This window comes from Arachis hypogaea, chromosome 9 (genome assembly GCF_003086295.3).
Source record: "Arachis hypogaea cultivar Tifrunner chromosome 9, arahy.Tifrunner.gnm2.J5K5, whole genome shotgun sequence".
NCBI lineage: Eukaryota > Viridiplantae > Streptophyta > Magnoliopsida > Fabales > Fabaceae > Arachis > Arachis hypogaea.
The window spans coordinates 68,262,913-68,284,576 of NC_092044.1; the positions used below are offsets into that span (position 1 = coordinate 68,262,913).

At 40.6% G+C, this 21,664-nt stretch overlaps 2 non-coding genes across 2 annotated transcripts; both read right to left on the bottom strand.

The window, feature by feature from the left end:
- Positions 1 to 214: 214 nt before the first annotated feature.
- LOC112713505 (small nucleolar RNA R71) lies at positions 215 to 322 on the bottom strand. The gene has a single exon (XR_003158477.1). It is a non-coding gene; the product is annotated as a small nucleolar RNA R71 (small nucleolar RNA).
- A 6,214-nt stretch (positions 323 to 6,536) lies between these two features.
- LOC112713964 (small nucleolar RNA R71) lies at positions 6,537 to 6,644 on the bottom strand. The gene has a single exon (XR_003158924.1). It is a non-coding gene; the product is annotated as a small nucleolar RNA R71 (small nucleolar RNA).
- Between the last annotated feature and the right edge of the window lie 15,020 nt (positions 6,645 to 21,664).

Sequence of the window (21,664 nt, forward strand, 5' to 3'; positions counted from 1 at the left end):
CCCTAACCAACACTTGACTACCTTCTTGAGGATTTGTGACACAGTGAAGACAAATGGAGTCCACCCGGATGTCTATAGGTTGCTCTTGTTCCCCTTTTCACTCAGGGACAAGGCAACAAAGTGGCTTGAATCCTTCCCAAAAGAAAGCCTGACAGACTGGGAGGAGGTAGTGAACAAGTTTTCAGCAAGATTTTATCCTCCTCAAAAGATTAACAGGCTAAGAACTGAGGTGCAGACTTTCAGGCAACAAGATGGTGAGACACTTTATGAAGCATGGGAGAGATTCAAAGACTTGACAAGGAGATGCCCACCAGAGATGTTTAATGAGTGGGTTCAACTCCACATCTTCTATGAAGGTCTTTCCTATGAGTCAAAAAAAGTTGTAGATCATTCATCAGGAGGTTCTTTAAACAAGAAGAAAACTGTTGAAGAAGCCATAGATGTCATTGAAACAGTTGCTGAGAATGACTACTTCTATGCCTCTGAAAGAAGCAACACTAGAGGAGTAATGGAGCTGAACCATATGGATGCACTGTTAGCCCAAAACAAGATGATCACCAAGCAGCTAGCAGATCTTACCAAGAAGGTGGAAGAGAACCAAGTTGCAGCAGCCATCACCTCATCACCAACTCATGAAGGAGTAAACATAGGAGAAGAAGGTGACTGGGAGCAAGCCAACTATGTGGGAAATTCACCTAGACAAGTCCATGATCCATCCAAAACATACAATTCTGGATGGAGAAATCACCCCAACTTTGGATGGGGAAACCAACAAGACCAAGGACAAGATCTGAGACGTTCCAACTTCAACTCCAACAACAACGCCACTCATCAAAACACCTCTCAGAGATATTACCAACATCCATCTAGCCAACCTTCTCAATCACCTAATCTCAACCCACCATCATCCATAGATGATAGGCTTTTAAAGATTGAGGCTCTACTTGAAAACATGTGCAGAGAAGTCCAAGATAACAAGGTGTTTAAGGAAGAGGTGCGAGCCAACATCAAGAATCAAGGAGAAAACATCAAGAGATTGGAGTCCCAAGTAGGCTATCTATCTCAACAAATTTCCAAACCCACTGATAGATTCCCCAGTGATACAGAGAAGAATCCAAGAGGAGAACCAAAGAAAGTGAGATGGGAAGAATGCAAAATAATAACCACAAGTGATGAGGGAAGTATGAATAGAGCAGAACAACCCAAAAATCACCAATAGGAAAGCCAAGAGGAAGGAAGCTGTGCAACTCCACTCACATCCAAGGAAGAGCTAAAGAAAAAGGATGCATTGAACCCATATGCACCTTTCTTCCACAGGCTTAAAGGTGGTGTAGCAGGGAGGATGTACTCAAGGTTTCTTGATATGTTTGCATCTTTAGATGTAAATATACCCTTCATTAAAGCCTTCCAACAGATGCCCTTCTACATCAAGTATATAAAGGAGCTACTGGCCAGAAAAAGTCCATTGAAGGGTGGACAAACAATCAAGATGAATAGAGATTGTAGTGCTCTCATTCAACCAGGACCACCCACAAAGAAGGAGGATCCAGGAAGCTTCCACATTCCTTGTGCCATAAGAGAAACAATGATTGACAAAGGACTTTGTGACTTGGGAGCAAGCATCAACTTAATGCCTCTCTCTCTCATGAAGAAGCTCCAAATCAATGAACTAACTCCTACTGATGTGATTATCAGATTGGCGGACAAAACCCAAAAACAAGCAGTAGGAATAGTTGAAAATGTGCTGGTAAAAGTTGGGAGCTACTATCTTCCCATATATTTTGTTGTTTTGGAAATGGATGAGAATCCTATTTACCCCATCATTCTGGGAAGACCCTTCCTAGCCACAGCTAGAGCACTCATAGATGTAGAACGAGGAGAGTTAGTGCTGAGAATACATGGTGAGCAGATCACTTTCAATGTTTACAACCTCTCATGAGGAGCAGATCACAAAGACAATAAGATGATAGAAGAGCCAAACAATGAAGCACAAACAACACAATTGGAAGCCCCATTGGTTGAGAAGCCACATAGTCAGGAAGAACCATGTCCAAAGGTGATCCAAGAGGAACCAGACCCACCAGAGTCATGCAAGATCAATAACAAGATTCCCCTGGAGAAAGAATCCATAGAAAACAAGAAAACATTAATAGAAACAAGGGAAAGAGTTCCAAGGAGATGGAAAAGCAGAAAGACACCTATAGAAGATCTCCCCTTAGGAGATGAACTTCTCAACGAGTTCACTGGAGGCAAACATACTGCAAGAGGGGAGGACTTCAAGTACCATCAACCTCCTTGACAAGAACCAAACGTCAAGCTAGTGATGCTAAAGAAGCGCTTCATGGGAGGCAACCCATGTTCTATAACCCTTTCTCTTTAAAGTTCAAATAATAATAGTAATAAGACAATTTCCATGAAGTTTTAATCCAACTTTGACAATTAATATAAAGTCCCTCCACATGCAACGTATAGTACATGATAAGTTTGGTGTTCAAGCACACCAAGTGTGGTCTGAACACACCTTATGAGGAGAGTTCATTCCCCAAACTTGTTGCACCATGTGATTACAAAAAAGTTTGGTGTACCAACTTGCATGCATGAGGAGTCTAATGTTTAATTGAATTGTTTTCATGGAAAGCATTTAGTTAATAGAAACAAAAGAAAAAGAAAAAGAAAGAGAAACATTTTAATAGTTCACACCTTTTGATGAGCGGATAATTTGTACGCTTTTTGGCATTGTTTTTAGTATGTTTTTAGTATGATCTAGATAGTTTTTAGTATATTTTTATTAGTTTTTAGTTAAAATTCACTTTTCTGGACTTTACTATGAGTTTGTGTGTTTTTCTGTGATTTCAGGTATTTTCTGGCTGAAATTGAGGGACCTGAGCAAAAATCTGATTCAGAGACTAAAATGGACTGCAGATGCTGTTGGATTCTGACCTCCCTGCACTCGAAGCGGATTTTCTGGAGCTACAGAAGCCAAATTGGCGCTCTCTCAACCGCGTTGGAAAGTAGACTTCCTGGGCTTTCCAGCAATATATGATAGTCCATACTTTGCCCATGATTTGATGGCCCAAACCGGCGTTCAAAGTCACCCTCAGAAATCCCAGCGTTAAACGCCGGAACTGGCACCAAAATGGGAGTTAAACGCCCAAACTGGCATAAAAGCTGGCGTTTAACTCCAAGAGGAGTCTCTACACAAAAATGCTTCATTGCTCAGCCCAAGCACACACCAAGTGGGCCCGGAAGTGGATTTTTATGTCATTTACTCATCTCTGTACACCCTAGGCTACTAGTTCTCTATAAGTAGGACCTTTTACTATTGTATTTGTATCTTCGGATCTTTGGAATCTTTTGATCTTTAGATCTTTTGATCATTGGGAGGCTGGCCTCACGGCCATGCCTAGACCTTGTTCTTATGTATTTTCAACGGTGGAGTTTCTACACACCATAGATTAAGGTGTGGAGCTCTGCTGTACCTCGAGTATTAATGCAATTACTATTGTTCTTCTATTCAATTCCGCTTGTTCTTGTTCTAAGATATCACTTGTTCTTCAACTTGATGAATGTGATGATCCATGACACTCATCATCATTCTCACCTATGAACGTGTGACTGACAACCACCTCCGTTCTACCTTCGATTGGGTGAATATCTCTTGGATTCTTTAACCGGAATCTTCGTGGTATAGGCTAGAACTGATGGCGGCATTCAAGAGAATCCGGAAGGTCTAACCTTGTCTGTGGTATTCTGAGTAGGATTCAATGATTGAATGACTGTGACGTGCTTCAAACTCCTGAGGGCGGGGCGTTAGTGACAGACGCAAAAGAATCACTGGATTCTATTCCGGCCTGATCGAGAACCGACAGATGGATAGCCGTGCCGTGACAGGGTGCGTTGAACATTTCCACTGAGAGGATGGGAGGTAGCCACTGACAACGGTGAAACCCTTGCTTAAGCTTGCCATGGAAAGGAGTAAGAAGGATTGGATGAAGACAGTAGGAAAGCAGAGAGACGGAAGGGAAGGCATCTTCATACGCTTATCTGAAATTCCTACCAATGAATTACATAAGTATCTCTATCTTTATCTTTATGTTTTATTCGCATATCACCATATCCATTTGAGTTTGCCTGACTAAGATTTACAAGGTGACCATAGCTTGCTTCATACCAACAATCTCTGTGGGATCGACCCTTACTCGCGTAAGGTTTATTACTTGGACGACCCAGTACACTTGCTGGTTAGTTGTGCGAAGTTGTGTTTATGCCATGGTATTGAACACCAAGATTTTGGATTCATTACCGGGGATTTTTTGATTTGTGAAAAGTATTGATCACAATTTCGTGCACCAAGTTTTTGGCGCCGTTGCCGGGGATTGTTCGAGTATGGACAACTGACGGTTCATCTTGTTGCTTAGATTAGGTATTTTTTCTTCAGATTTCTTAAGAATGAATTCTAGAGTTTCATGATGATCTGTTGAAATCTGGCTGGCTGTGAAGCCATGTCTAATTTCATTGGACCGAGGTTTCAACTTATCATCACAAGAGCTTGTTGATTTCTATCAAACTTGCTGTTGGAGCAGTGATCTACTAAGGCTTGGCTGGCCTTTGGCCATGTCTAGTGTTTTGGACCGAAGCTTTCTTTGAAAGCTTGGCTGGCTGTGAAGCCATGTCTAATTCCTGGACCGGAGTCTTAGACTAGCATTGCACTGATTCCTGGAATTCTCATTAAGAATTTTGATACCTTTATTTTCTTTTTCCACTTAATTTTCGAAAAAGCACAAAAAAATTACAAAATCATAAAAACAAAAAAATATTCTATGTTTCTTGTTGAGACACTAGTCTCATGTTAAGTTTGGTGTCAATTGCATGCATTCATTCATGTGTCTTAGTGATCTTCAAGATGTTCTTGATGATTTCTTACTCTGATCTTTGAATTCTCTTGACTTGAGTGTTTATGAGTCTCATATGCATTCTCATTAGTGTCAGTAGTATACAAACTGCTAAGTTTGGTGTCTTGCATGCATTGTTATTTGATTCTTGTTGCATTTTGATTATTCCTCATGATTAAAAATCCAAAAATATTTTTAATTTATGTCTTCTCAAGTCAATAATACAAAGAATTGAAGATTCAGAACATACAGCAGAGGAATTACACAGAAAAAGCTGGGCATTCAAAACGCCCAGTGAAGAAGGACAGACTGGCGTTTAAACGCCAGCCAGGGTACCTGGTTGGGCGTTTAACGCCCAAAAAGGTAGTGTTTTGGGCGTTAAACGCCAGAATGTGCACCATTCTGGGCGTTTAACGCCAGGATGGCACAAGAGGGAAGATTCTATTTTTCAATGCAATTTTTTTCAGGTTTTCAAAGTTTTTCAAAATCAAATCTTTTTCAAATCATATCTTTTCAATCATATGTTTTCAAAATCAATTTCTTTCTATTTTTAAAAATACTTGCTATCAATTAATGATTTGATTCAACATTTCAAGTATGTTGCCTTTTCTGTTGAGAAAGGTTTAATGTTTGAATCATATCTTTTCTTGTTAGCCAAGTTTTTAATTTTCAAAATCAAATCTTTTTAAAATGTTTTTCAAATCATATCTTTTCAATCACATCTTTTTAAAAACTAATCATATCTTCTTAACCACATCTTTTTCAAAATAGTTTTCAATCAAATCTTTTTGATTTCTAATTTCAAAATCTTTTTCAAAAATCACTTGATTTCTTTTCCACTTTCATTTTCGAAAATCAATTAGTGTTTTTCAAAAATGTTTTCAAAATCTTTTACTTAATTTTCGAAAATTACTTCCCTTCTTCTCACATCCTTCTATTTATGGACTAACACTATTCCTTAATGCAAAATTCGAACTCCATCTTCTTTAATAAGTTCGAATTTTCTACTTCTGTTCTATTTTTCTTTTCCTCTGACACCTAAAGGAATCTCTATACTGTGACATAGAGGATTCCACATTTTCTTGTTCCCTTCTCTTTCTTATGAGTAGGAGCAAAGACAAAAGCATTCTTGTTGAGGCTGATCCTGAACCTGAAAGGACCTTGAAGCGAAAGCTAAGAGAAGCCAAGGCACAACTCTCTGTAGAGGACCTAACAGAAATCTTCAAAGAAGAAGAACCCATGGCAGCCGAAAACAACAACAATGCCAACAATGCAAGGAAGGTGCTGGGTGACTTTACTGCACCTACTCCCGACTTCTATGGGAGAAGCATCTCTATCCCTGCCATTGGAGCAAACAACTTTGAGCTTAAACCTCAATTAGTTTCTCTAATGCAACAGAATTGCAAGTTCCATGGACTTCCATTGGAAGATCCTCATCAGTTTTTAGCTGAGTTCTTGCAAATCTGTGACACTGTCAAGACTAATGGGGTTGACCCTGAGGTCTACAGACTCATGCTATTCCCTTTTGCTGTGAGAGACAGAGCTAGAATATGGTTGGACTCACAACCTAAAGAAAGCCTGAACTCTTGGGAAAAGCTAGTCAATGCCTTCTTGGCAAAGTTCTTTCCACCTCAAAAATTGAGTAAGCTTAGAGTGGAAGTCCAAACCTTCAGACAGAAGGAAGGAGAATCCCTCTATGAAGCTTGGGAAAGATACAAACAATTAATCAGAAAGTGTCCTTCTGATATGCTTTCTGAATGGAGCATCATAGGTATTTTCTATGATGGTCTCTCTGAACTGTCCAAGATGTCTTTGGATAGCTCTGCTGGAGGATCTCTTCATCTGAAGAAGACGCCTACAGAAGCTCAAGAGCTGATTGAAATGGTTGCAAATAACCAATTCATGTACACTTCTAAAAGGAATCCTGTGAACAATGGGACCAATCAGAAGAAAGGAGTTCTTGAGATTGACAATCTGAATGCCATATTGGCTCAGAACAAAATATTGACTCAGCAAGTCAATATGATTTCTCAAAGTCTGTCTGGAATGCAAAATGCACCAGGTAGTACTAAGGAGGCTTCATCTGAAGAAGAAGCTTATGATCCTGAGAACCCTTCAATAGAAGAGGTGAATTACATGGGAGAACCTTATGGAAACACCTATAATCCTTCATGGAGAAATCATCCAAATCTCTCATGGAAGGATCAACAGAGACCTCAACAAGGTTTCAACAACAATAATGGTGGAAGAAACAGGTTTAGCAATAGCAAGCCTTTCCCATCATCTTCTCAGCAACAGACAGAGAGTTCTAAGCAGAATACCTCTGACTTAGCAACCATGGTCTCTGATCTAATCAAAACCACTCAAAGTTTCATGACTGAAACAAGGTCCTCCATTAGAAATTTGGAGGCACAAGTGGGTCAGCTGAGCAAGAAAATTACTGAACTCCCTCCTAGTACTCTTCCAAGCAATACAGAAGAAAATCCAAAAGGAGAGTGCAAGGCCATCAACATGGCCGAATTTTGGGAGGAAGAAGAGGCAGTGAACGCCACTGAGGAAGACCTCAATGGACATCCACTGGCCTCCAATGAGTTCCCCAATGAGGAACCATGGGAATCTGAGGCTCAAAATGAGACCATAGAGATTCCCTTGGACTTACTTCTGCCATTCATGAGCTCTGATGAGTATTCTTCCTCTGAAGAGGATGAGTATGTCACTGAAGAGCAAGTTGCTAAATACCTTGGAGCAATCATGAAGCTAAATGACAAGTTATTTGGAAATGAGACTTGGGAGGATGAACCCCCTTTGCTCACCAAAGAACTGGATGACTTGTCTAGGCAGAAACTGCCTCAAAAGAGACAGGATCCTGGGAAGTTTTCAATACCTTGTACCATAGGCACCATGACCTTCAAGAAGGCCTTGTGTGACTTAGGGTCAAGTGTAAACCTCATGCCTCTCTCTGTAATGGAGAAGTTAGGGATCTTTGAGGCGCAAGCTGCAAAAATCTCACTAGAGATGGCAGACAATTCAAGAAAACAAGCCTATGGACTTGTAGAGGATGTTCTGGTAAAAGTTGAAGACCATTACATCCCTGCTGATTTCATAGTCCTAGAGACTGGGAAGTGCATGGATGAATCCATCATCCTTGGCAGACCCTTCCTAGCCACAGCAAGGGCTGTTATTGATGTTGATAGAGGATAATTGATCATTCAAATGAATGAAGAATCCTTTGTGTTTGAGGCTCAAGGATATCCCTCTGTCACCATGGAGAGGAAGCATGAAGAGCTTCTCTCAAAACAGAGCCAAACAGAGCCCCCACAGTCAAACTCTAAGTTTGGTGTTGGGAGGCCACAACCAACTTCTAAGTTTGGTGTTGAACCCCCACATTCAAACTCTAAGTTTGGTGTTGGGAGGTTCCAACATAGCTCTGAGCATTTCTGAGGCTCCATGAGAGTCCTCTGTCAAGCTAATGACATTAAAGAAGCACTTGTTGGGAGGCAACCCAATGTTATATTTTATCTATTTTCCTTTGTTATTTTATGTTTTCTGTAGGTTGATGATCATGAGAAGTCACAAAATCAATGAAAAAAGCAGAAACAGAATGAAAAACAGAAAGAAAAACAGCACACCCTGGAAGAGAGCTTGCTAGCGTTTAAACGCCAGTGAGGCTAGCTGTTGGGCGTTTAACGCCCAGTCTGGCACCATTCTGGGCGTTTAACGCCAGAAAGGGGCACCAGACTGGCGTTAAACGCCAGAAAAGGGCAAGAAGCTGGCGTTAAACGCCAGAAATGGCTAAAAACGCATTTTTGCATGCCATTTGGTGCAGGGATGACTTTTCCTTGACACCTCAAGATCTGTGGACCCCACAGGATCCCCACCTACCCCACCACTCTCTCTCTTCTTCACCCAATCACCAATCACCTCAACACCTCTTCCCCAAAAACCCTTCACCTATCAAATCCCATCTTTCTCTTCACCACTCACATCCATCCTTCATAAAACCCCACCTACCTCACCATTCAAATTCAAACCACTTTCCCACCCAAACCCACCCTCAATTGACCGAACCCTACCCTTCCCCCTCTCCTATATAAACCCATATTCACTCCTTCATTTTCACACAACCTAAACACCACTTCTCCCCATTTGGCCGAACACAAAGTCATTCCCTTCTTCCTCATTTCTTCTTCTTCTACTCTCTTCGTTCTTCTTTTGTTCGAGGACGAGCAAACATTTTAAGTTTGGTGTGGTAAAAGCATTGCTTTTTGTTTTTCCATAACCATTTATGGCATCCAAGGCCGGAGAAACCTCTAGAAAGAGGAAAGGGAAGGCAAAAGCTTCCACCTCCGAGTCATGGGAGATGGAAAGATTCATCTCAAGGGTGCATCAAGACCACTTCTATGAAGTTGTGGCCTTGAAGAAGGTGATCCCCGAGGTCCCTTTTTCACTCAAAAAGGGTGAATATCCGGAGATCCGACATGAGATCCGAAGAAGAGGTTGGGAAGTTCTTACCAACCCCATTCAACAAGTCGGAATCTTAATGGTTCAAGAGTTCTATGCCAATGCATGGATCACCAAGAACCATGATCAAAGTGTGAACCCGGATCCAAAGAATTATCTTACTATGGTTCGGGGGAAATACTTGGATTTTAGTCCGGAAAGTGTAAGGTTGGCATTCAATTTGCCCATGATGCAAGGAGATGAACATCCTTACACTAGAAGGGTCAACTTTGATCAAAGGTTGGACCAAGTCTTCACAGTTATTTGTGAAGAGGGCGCCCAATGGAAGAGAGATTCAAGAGGGAAGCCGGTTCAATTGAGAAGGCATGACCTCAAACCCGTGGCTAGAGGATGGTTGGAGTTTATCCAACGCTCAATCATTCCCACTAGCAACCGGTCCGAAGTTACTATAGACCGGGCTATCATGATTCATAGCATCATGATTGGAGAAGAAATAGAAGTTCATAAGGTTATATCCCAAGAACTTTATAAGGTGGCGGACAAGTCCTCTACCTTGGCAAGGTTAGCCTTTCCTCATCTCATTTGTCACCTCTGTTATTCGGTTGGAGTTGACATAGAGGGAGACATCCCTATTGATGAGGACAAGCCCATCACTAAGAAGAGGATGGAGCACATAAGAGACCCCACTCATCATGAGATCCCTGAGATACCTCAAGGGATGCACTTTCCTCCACAAAACTATTGGGAGCAACTAAATACCTCCCTAGGAGAATTGAGTTCCAACATGGGACAACTAAGGGTGGAGCATCAAGAACACTCCATCATCCTCCATGAAATTAGAGAAGATCAAAGAATCATGAGAGAGGAGCAACAAAGACAAGGAAGAGACATTGAGGAGCTCAAGCACTCCATAGGATCTTCAAGAGGAAGAAAGAGCCGCCATCACTAAGGTGGACCCGTTCTTTAATTTCCTTGTTCTTTATTTTCCTGTTTTTCGAATTTTAGTGCTTATGTTTGTGTTTGTGTCTTGTGATCATTAGTGTCTTAGTGTCTATGCCTTAAGGTTATGAATATCCTATGAATCCATCACCTTTCTTAAATGAAAAATGTTCTTAATTGAAAAAGAAAAGAATTGCATGAATTTTGAATTTTATAACAGTTTGATTATTTTGATGTGGTGGCAATACTTTTGTTTTCTGAATGTATGCTTAAACAGTGCATATGTCTTTTGAATTTGTGGTTCATGAATGTTGGCTCTTGAAAGAATGATGAAAAAGGAGACATGTTATTGAGGATCTGAAAAATCATAAAAATGATTCTTGAAGCAAGAAAAAGCAATGAAAAAAAAAATTTCGAAAAAAAAAAGAGAGAAAGAAAAAGAAAGAGAAAAAGAAAGAAAAAGAAAGAAATAAAGTTGTGATCCAAGGCAAAAAGAGTGTGCTTAAGAACCCTGGACACCTCTAATTGGGGACTCTAGCAAAGCTGAGTCACAATCTGAAAAGGTTCACCCAATTATGTCTCTGTGGCATGTATGTATCCGGTGGTAATACTGGAAGACAGAGTGCTTTGGGCCACGGCCAAGACTCAATAAGTAGCTATGTTCAAGAATCATCATACTTTACTGGGAGAATCAATAACACTATCTGGATTCTAAGTTCCTAAAGAAGCCAATCATTCTGAATTTCAAAGGATAGAGTGAGATGCCAAAACTATTCAGAGGCAAAAAGCTAAAAGCCCCGCTCATCTAATTAATACTGATCTTCATAGATGTTTTTGGAATTCATTGCATATTCTCTTCTTTTTATCTTATTTGGTTTTCAGTTGCTTGAGGACAAGCAACAATTTAAGTTTGGTGTTGTGATGAGCGGATAATTTGTACGCTTTTTGGCATTGTTTTTAGTATGTTTTTAGTATGATCTAGATAGTTTTTAGTATATTTTTATTAGTTTTTAGTTAAAATTCACTTTTCTGGACTTTACTATGAGTTTGTGTGTTTTTCTATGATTTCAGGTATTTTCTGGCTGAAATTGAGGGACCTGAGCAAAAATCTGATTCAGAGACTAAAAAGGACTGCAGATGCTGTTGGATTCTGACCTCCCTGCACTCGAAGCGGATTTTCTGGAGCTACAGAAGCCCAATTGGCGCGCCCTCAACGGCGTTGGAAAGTAGACTTCCTGGGCTTTCCAGAAATATATAATAGTTCATACTTTGCCCAATATTTGATGGCCCAAACCGGCATTCAAAGTCACCCTCAGAAATCCCAGCGTTAAACGCCGGAACTGGCACCAAAATGGGAGTTAAACGCCCAAACTGGCATAAAAGCTGGCGTTTAACTCCAAGAGGAGTCTCTACACGAAAATGCTTCATTACTCAGCCCAAGCACACACCAAGTGGGCCCGGAAGTGGATTTTTATGTCATTTACTCATCTCTGTACACCCTAGGCTACTAGTTCTCTATAAGTAGGACCTTTTACTATTGTATTTGTATCTTCGGATCTTTGGAATCTTTTGATCTTTAGATCTTTTGATCATTGGGAGGCTGGCCTCACGGCCATGCCTAGACCTTGTTCTTATGTATTTTCAACGGTGGAGTTTCTAAACACCATAGATTAAGGTGTGGAGCTCTGCTGTACCTCGAGTATTAATGCAATTACTATTGTTCTTCTATTCAATTCCGCTTGTTCTTGTTCTAAGATATCACTTGTTCTTCAACTTGATGAATGTGATGATCCGTGACACTCATCATCATTCTCACCTATGAACGTGTGACTGACAACCACCTCCGTTCTACCTTCGATTGGGTGAATATCTCTTGGATTCTTTAACCGGAATCTTCGTGGTATAGGCTAGAACTGATGGCGGCATTCAAGAGAATCCGGAAGGTCTAACCTTGTCTGTGGTATTCTGAGTAGGATTCAATGATTGAATGACTATGATGTGCTTCAAACTCCTGAGGGCGGGGCGTTAGTGACAGACGCAAAAGAATCACTGGATTCTATTCCGGCCTGATCGAGAACCGACAGATGGATAGCCGTGCCGTGACAGGGTGCATTGAACATTTTCACTGAGAGGATGGGAGGTAGCCACTGACAACGGTGAAACCCTTGCTTAAGCTTGCCATGGAAAGGAGTAAGAAGGATTGGATGAAGACAGTAGGAAAGCAGAGAGACGGAAGGGAAGGCATCTTCATACGCTTATCTGAAATTCCTACCAATGAATTACATAAGTATCTCTATCTTTATCTTTATGTTTTATTCGCATATCACCATATCCATTTGAGTTTGCCTGACTAAGATTTACAAGGTGACCATAGCTTGCTTCATACCAACAATCTCTGTGGGATCGACCCTTACTCGCGTAAGGTTTATTACTTGGACGACCCAGTACACTTGCTGGTTAGTTGTGCGAAGTTGTGTTTATGCCATGGTATTGAACACCAAGTTTTTGGATTCATTACCGGGGATTATTTGATTTGTGAAAAGTATTGATCACAATTTCGTGCACCACCTTTTCCCACCAAAAAGTTCAAATAACCCATTGCATTTACTTCTTGTATATAGGAGAACAAAAAGGGGACATTGATGGTAATTGATAGGACAATTAATACAAGGAGATTCGGCCACTACACCAAGGGAATTTTACACTTGTCTCCATAGGGAATGTCCTTGGAGGTGTTGCCATGCAACATGGGGAATGAATGACTTTGGAGACCGAACCAAGACCCTCATAAAAGAGGTGATCCATGTGATAATCCAATCTCAAAACCCCAACCGTCCACTATCAAAACAACACCATCAATCCACACCATTCAACAATTGCCATCCCTATATATATAAACCCCTCACACAACCCTTCCGTACACACCTTGTATCCCCATTCTCTTCTTTTCACTTCTTTCTCTTGGCCATACACACTTCACGTGCACCTTATAGACTCACCTCTTCTTTTCTCTCTTCAAAACTCATTTCTTCAAGACTCAGTCTAGTTCAACCCAACTGAACTCCATCTTCAACCCCTTAGCCTCTAATATTCAATTCTCATTCATGGCAGCATCAAACGTCAAGAGGCGAAGAGGAAAAGAACCAATGGAGCAACCCTCCTTCGACACTGGGAAATTCAAAACAGCCTTTCATGAGCTCGAATTCGAGCGAATAAAGGAAAAGAAGATATTGCCCGAAGCAACCTTTCAATTTGATGAAAATGAGTGTCCACAAATTCAGGAGAAGATTGAAAATAGGGGATGGGAAAAGCTCACTAACCCGGAAGCAAGGGCAAATGCAAACCTCATCAGAGAATTTTATGCAAATGTGGTTAGAGAAGATAAGACCACAGCCCCCACCTTCAAGAGTTATGTAAGAGGAGTAGAGGTGGATTTTAGCCCCAATGCAATCATTAGAGTTCTCCATTTGAAATCTCCATGTTTTGTTGAGCCTGGGTACCAAGAAAGAATAGATAAAGGTGCCGACAATGATGAATTGGAGGAGATTGTGGGTGATATATGCATTGTAGGATCTGACTGGGAAAGGTATGTAGATAATAGACCCCGGTTCATCAGGAGAGGAGACCTCATCCCGGAAGCCAAAGCCTGGTTTGAGCTTGTGCGATGGTCTATCCTCCCAGCAGCAAATAATTCTGAAGTCAATATCACTCGAGCTACCATGGTACATTGTTTGATAAAGGGTGGAAGCATTAACGTGCATGAAATCATAGCTGAAGGAATCCAAGAATCAGCCGAGAAAAAGGATTCAGGTGCCAGACTTTGGTAACCAAGCACCATCCTTAGATTATACAAGAAAGCCAAGGTAGTCTTTGAGGACAGCAACCCAACTTGGCTAGGACTTGGGAGGTCACTTACACTCCAACGCATAACTCATGTGACCCCAGCTCAACAGAAGAAAAGACCCCATCTAAGGAAGAGGACATCAGAGGAGGTACAAGAGGAAGAGCCTCTCCAAGAAGAACCCCAACCCACGGAATATCATCAAGAAGGATATCATGACCCAACCGATATCAATTTGGGTCACATCTAAGGAGCCATTGATGATTTGTCAAGGCTATACATGGAAGAACAAGAACAACAAATGCAACTTAAATCTCAGAGAATGGATCGGCAAGAGGAAATGCTAACAAATTGGATGAATCAACAGAGGGAATGGCAGAAACAGCTAATGGAGCAACAACAAGAGGACTATTCCCAACTTACTCAAGCCTTTAATCGAGTGTCTGAAAGGCAAGAAAGTCAAGATAAATGCCTCCAGGAACTCAACCAATGCCAGATGAATCAAATGAAAGCATTCAATGAATTCAGCGTGCTAAATGAAGGAAGGCAACTGCACCGAGAAGAATTCAGCATCAACACTCAGGCAAAGCTAAACTATGTGGTTGAGCATATGCATCACCTACACCCGGACATCCCAAATTATGAGGCAGTTCGCAAGAACTTAACTGAACAAGAAGAAGGGAAGGTGAAACAGCAAAAGGAAGCATTAAAGAAGAAGATGGAGGATGCCAGATTCTGGAAAAAGTTGATGGGGAAGCGTAAAGGGAATGGAGATTCAAGTAATCAAGGAGAATCCCAAGGGAGCAGAAGAGAATGAGCAGACCAACAAGTGAAAGGTGGTGAAGTCCCTTCTTAGTTACCTTCCTTTTCAAAGCTTTAAATAAGGAAAATCATGTATGACATAGAACATGCTTCCATGGTAGCTTAGGATTTTCAATTCTGTCTTTAATTTTTCATTGCTTAAGTCTATGTTATTGAGCCTAATGTCTTGAATGCTCACTGTCATCTTGCCTACTTGTATGCTTGTCTCTTTAAGTTAATCAAAAAGAAAATGTTATAGAAAGAACAAGAACGGAGTCATTTTGTGAAGTGCATTCTAAGTGTTTGTGGTAGGATGATTAGTAAGCTAAGTTGGTTCACCAAGAAAGGAAAGAAAGCAACTATCCATCCTAAGTCATAAATTTGAGACACATTCCTTGAGGCTAGCTAAATAATAAGATCCCAACAAGTAAAGAAAAAGAGTAGTACAAGTGGAAATAAGAAAGGGAACACAAAAAAAGGAATAATACTAGGCACCAAGGGTTGTGAAACTGAGGCATGTGTCTGTGGTGTTTATGTACAAGGGATCTACTTGGATGAATAAGCTCTTAGGGGTGCCTTATCACTTGGTAACTTGGATTAACTAATCCGGGATTATCAGCTGAAAGTCCACTATCAAGAGTAACCCTTGTTACAGAGCACTTAGTAACCCAAAGAGGTGCTGGACACCAAGGTCTCAAGAAAGAAAGAATAACAAACCATGTGCCTGTGGTGTGTATGTATGAGGGAAAGAGACTTGAGGGAGTAAGTCTTTAGGGGTGTCTTAACACCTAGCACCTAAAAACCAACTGGTTTGGGAGTGTTGGCTGAAAGCTTATCATAAAAAGTCGCCCTCTTACAGAGCACTTAGCCAAAAGAAAAATGTAATAAGCTTAAAGAGAAGGATCAATAAGAAAGAAGCCTCAAGGGATGCAATCAAGAGAGTGACTAGGGATGTGATAAAGGCTTGAAACCTAAAAGGAAAGAACCTAAGTTGCTATGCATAAAAATCCATGAACCATGAATGCTATTCCCATCTTTTCTTCTTATTCTTTTATTTCATTTTGCTTATGCTTCAGTACTTGCTTAGGGACAAGCAAGCTTTAAGTTTGGTGTTGTGATGCCAGAGCATCTAGGCCAGTTTCACTGACCTTTTCTTTACTATTTTAACGTAGTTTCATGCATTTTTCCTAGTAAACAAGGCAAGTTTTGGGTGAAATTACACTTACACCTTCATTCAAGCAACTATTGTGAATTTTGCATGATTTCATGAGATTTTTGCTAGAATTACATGATATTTTAGTGATGCATGATCTCATGATTTTGGCTAGAGCTTTGATGCACTTTAATTGCTTGATTTTAGGACAAATGAAGCATGGGAAAATCACGTTAGCATTCACGTTAACTTAGTTAACGTGGCTACTAACGTGGGATGGCAATTGACTTGCAACATTAATGAGAAAAGTGATCACCAATAACGCCTACGAAGCCATTTCATAGCCTACGTTAAGAGCCACGTTAACTAAGTTAACGTGGTACTTAACGTAGAAGGAAAGAAGGACTCCACGTTAATGAGAAACGTGAACTTCAATAACGTTTCTCCTCAACGTTAGTGGTAAAAGTGAACACCACTAACGTTGGGAAATTAGGCAATGCCCCACGTTAAGAGTCACGTTAACTAAGTTAACGTAAACTCTAACGTGGACAAGGATCAACAATGCCAACATTAGTGACACTAACTTTTGTCACTAAAGTTGAATCATTTTCATTTCCTACTTAACTCTCACGTTAAGATTGTTAACGTGAAAGTTAACGTGGAGTGGGGTTCAAGGAACCAACGTTAGTGACACTCACTTTTGTCACTAACGTTGGAAGATGGCTTCATTACTACGTTAAGAGCGACGTTAACTTAGTTAACGTGGACTCTAACGTAGGGGATTAAGGCAAAATAGAGTATTAGTGACAAAGGTGAGTGTCATAACGCTCTCGAAGGTGATAGGTGCCCACGTTAAGAGCTATGTTAGCTAAGCTAACGTAAGACCTAACCTGGGAGGCAAAGGGCAAGTAAGGTTAATGGGAAAAGTGATTCCCATTAACGTTTGCGAAAAGAGGCACAAGCCAACGTTAATGGGAAAACTGAGTCCCATTAACGTTGGCCAAGAATTGAGAAGGAACGTTAGAAGTCACGTTAAGTCTTCTAACGTAGAGAATAACGTGGGCATATACGGGTGGAACGTTAGTGGAAAAGGTGAATGCCACTAACGTTCTCGCACCCAGAAATGTATTCCACGATTAATCTCACTAAGTGCCTGAGCCTAATTCATATTTCTCTTCAAGCTGGGCCCACTAAAGATGAGAATTGCTTCAACTCAAGGTCCGAAGCCCACATCCAAGACTTGAAGAACTCACTAGAAGATCATGAAGAGTAGTATATATAGGAGTAGTTTTGAACTAGCTTGGGACCTTTGGCATTTTGGAGAACTACTCTCTGTATATTTACTTTTCTGTACTTCTATCATGGATGCTTCTTTTCTGCCATTTTTGATTCCTAGAGCTATGAACAACTAAACCCCTTTTATTGGGTTAGGGAGCTCTGCTGTAATTTGATGGATCAATATTAATTTTCATTCTTCTTCTTCTATCTTTTCTCTTGATTTTACTAGAAAGCTTTCAATCTTAATTCAATTGGTTAGTTATCTTGGAAAAGAAACTCTCCATAATTGGATCTCTTCGGAACCTTGGAAGAGGAATGAAGAGATCATGCTAGAATTGCTTTCTCATGTTGGACCAATTTGGGTTGGGATGGATATGTGAATATAATCCCCTCAATACTTGAATTGGGAAATGTATGTGGTATAATCAGTGACCATACTTCATCTCTTCTCATGAGCAATTGACCAAGGAATTGGCTATTGATCAAGATTTGAGAGATTGAATTACCAAGGAATTGGGATTCAATCACTTAAGATTGCCAAGGAGATCAATGAATGCATTGATTGAGGAAGAGATGAGAATGAACTTGATCCGGAGAATTGCAACATCTCCTAAACCCAATGATTCCCCTATTTCTGGTCTTACGCATTCTCTTTAATTTCTGCCATTTACTTTTATGAGCACTACCCCAATTCCCCATTTAAGATTCTGCACTTTAATTTCTGCTATTTACTTTCTAGTCATTTAAATTTCTGCATCTCAATCTAAATTCTGTTTAGCTCAACTAGCATATTCTTCTAACTAAAGTTGCTTGACCAATCAATCCTTGTGGGATTCGACCTCACTCTATAGTGAGTTTTTACATGACGATAATTCGGTATACTTGCCGAAGGAAAATTTGTTGAGAGACAAGTTTCCATGCATCACCCACCTCAAGTATGCTTACTTTTAGGATAATTAGAAGCTCCCAATTATAATTGCAAGGGAACTCACTACCCAACAAGAGGAGCAACTTCTTAGTGTGCTAAGAAGACACAAGAAAGCAATTGGGTGGAGCTTGATGGATATAGTAGGTATCAGCCCTCAAGTTTGTGAGCACAGAATATTTTTAGAAAAGGGAGCAAGGCTTGCCCGTCAACCCCAAAGAAGACTAAATCCCACCATCTTAGAGGTTGTCAAGAAGGAAGTGACCAAACTACTGGAGGCAGTCATCATCTACCCAATCTCAGACAGCGACTGGGTCAGCCCAATACAAGTCGTTCCAAAGAAATCTGGAGTCACAACAGTAAAGAATGAGCATGGAGAGCTCATTGCGACTAGGGTGCGGAACGCCTGGAGGGTATGCATTGATTACAGGTGTCTCAACCAAGCTACCCGCAAGGATCACTACCGCCTGCACTTTATCGATCAGATGCTTGATCGCCTGTCAGGTAAATCACACTACTATTTTCTAGATAGTTACACTATCTATTTTCAGATTCATATAGCTCCTGAAGATCAGTAGAAAACAACTTTTACATGTCCCTTTGGAACATATGTGTATAAGAGGATGCCTTTTGGCTTATGTAATGCACTGGCAACGTTCCAAAGATGCATGATGAGTATTTTCTTAGATCTCCTTGATGGCTGTATGGAAGTTTTCATGGATGACTTTAGTGTGTATGGTGATTCTTTTAGCCTTTGCTTCGATAGTTTAGCTAGAGTGTTAGACAGGTGTGTTAGTTCAAACCTTGTATTGAATTTTGAAAAGTGTCATTTTATGGTTAAACAATGTATTGTTCTAGGACATGTTGTCTCTAATATTGGTATTTTTGTGGATCCAGCAAAGGTAGATGTCATTTCTAGTTTACCTTACCCCTTCTTCGTGAGGGAAGTCTGTTCGTTCCTTGGCCATTGATGAGCGGATAATTTATACGTTTTTTGGCATTATTTTTAGTATGTTTTTAGTATGTTTTAGTTAGTTTTTATTATATTTTTATTAGTTTTTATTTAAAATTCACTTTTCTGGACTTTACTATGAGTTTGTGTGTTTTTCTGTGATTTCAGGTATTTTCTGGCTGAAATTGAGGGACCTGAGCAAAAATCTGATTCAAAGGCTAAAAAGGACTGCAGATGCTGTTAGATTCTGACCTCCCTGCACTCGAAGTGGATTTTCTGGAGCTACACAAGCCCAATTAGCGTGCTCTCAATTGCGTTGGAAAGAAGACATCATGGGCTTTCCAGAAATGTATAATAGTCCATACTTTGCCCGAGATTTGATGGCACAAACCGGCGTTCCAAATCAGCTCAAGAATTCTAGCGTTTAACGCCGGAACTGGCACAAGAATTGGAGTTAAACGCCCAAACTGGCACAAAAGCTGGCGTTTAACTCCAAGAAAAGTCTCTACACATGAAAGCTTCAATGCTCAGCCCAAGCATACACCAAGTGGGCCCGGAAGTAAGAAGGATTGGATGAAGACAGTAGGAAAGCAGAGAGACGAAAGGGACAAAGCATCTCCATACGCTTATCTGAAATTCTCACCAATGAATTACATAAGTATCTCTATCTTTACTTTATGTTTTATTTATCTTTTAATCATTAATCCTCCATAACCATTTGAATCCGCCTGACTGAGACTTACAAAATGACCATAGCTTGCTTCATACCAACAATCTCCGTGGGATCGACCCTTACTCGCGTAAGGTTTATTACTTGGACGACCCAGTGCACTTGCTGGTTAGTTGTGCGAAGTTATGATAAAGAGTTGAGATTGCAATTGAGCATACCATGTTGATGGTGCCATTGATGATCACAATTTCGTGCACCAGCCATGCAGGTTTTTATCAGAGATTCATCAAGAACATCAGTAAGGTAGCTTTACCCTTATTTAGACTGCTGCAGAAGTTTGTTGAGTTCGAGCTGAGTGGGGACTGTATGGAAGCGTTTGATAAGATGAAGATCACCTTGACTCAAGCTCTAATTGTGAGAGGACTAGACTGGAGCCAGCCCTTTGAGATTATGTGTCATGCCTCCAACCATGCTATAGGAGCGGTGCTGGCCCAGCACGCAGGTAAGGATCCTTTTGTAATTGCATATGCTTCAAAAACCTTAGACGTTGCCCAGTCCAATTACGCTACTAAGTTGATAGTGTACTCAAACAATGCAGCTCAAAAATATTTATAAGCTAAAAAAGAGTCTAAACCAAGACTAATACGTTGGATACTGCTGCTGCAAGAATTTAATTTAGAAATTAAGGATAGGAGTGGTTCTCAGAATTTAGTGGCGGACCATTTGAGTCACCTTGAGCACAATAAGGATGACTCCACTCCTATCAATGATGCTTTTCCAATTGATAGCTTGCATGCAGTATTTGAAGTAGTTCCTTGGTGTTATAGCTAATTATCTAGTTAGTCATACCTTCCCTCCCAATTTTACTAAGCATTAGAAGGACAAGTTGAAAAGCGAGTCCAAATATTATATATGGGATGATCCACATTTATGGAGGTATGGTGCAAATTAGATAATTAGAAGGTGTGTGCCTCAATCGAAATTCCAGTCCATTTTAGAGGCCTGCCATTCCTCTGAGAGTGGTGGACATTTTGGCCCCCAAAGAACAGCTAGAAAAATTTTAGACTGTGGATTCTGGTGGCCCACTCATTTTAAAGATGCTACTGCCTTCTGTAAATATTGTTTCCCATGCTAGAGGTTTGGTAATATATCCAAGAGGGATGAAATGCCCCCAACAAATTATGATGTTCTGTGAGATGTTTGGGGCATTTACTTCATGGGTCCGTTTCCAAACTCTAGCGGTTTCTTATATATATTGTTAGCTGTAGATTATGTTTCTAAATGGGTGGAAGCCATTCCTACCCATACTAATGATGTTAACACCGTTGTCTCCTTTGTTAGAAACCATATCATCTGTCACTTTTGATCACCACGACCAATAGTGAGTGATCAAGGCACTCACTTTTGTAACAAGAGATTAGCAGGACTACTGAAGAAGCATGGGATTGTCCACAAGGTAGCAACAGCCTACCATCCCCAGACCAATGGACAAGCGAGGTGTTTAACATAGAGATAAAGCGTATCCTGGAGAAGATAGTCAAGCCTCATAGGAATGATTGGAGCACCAGGCTACAAGATGCACTTTGGGCATATCAGACAACGTGCAAAACACCAATCGGGATGAGTCCCTTCTGCCTAAATTATGGAAAGGCTTGTCACCTCCCAGTGGATGTGAAACACAAGGCTTTTTGGGCTGTGAGGGAGTGTAATATGGGATTTGAGAAAGCTGGCACTGAAAGGAAGCTGCAACTA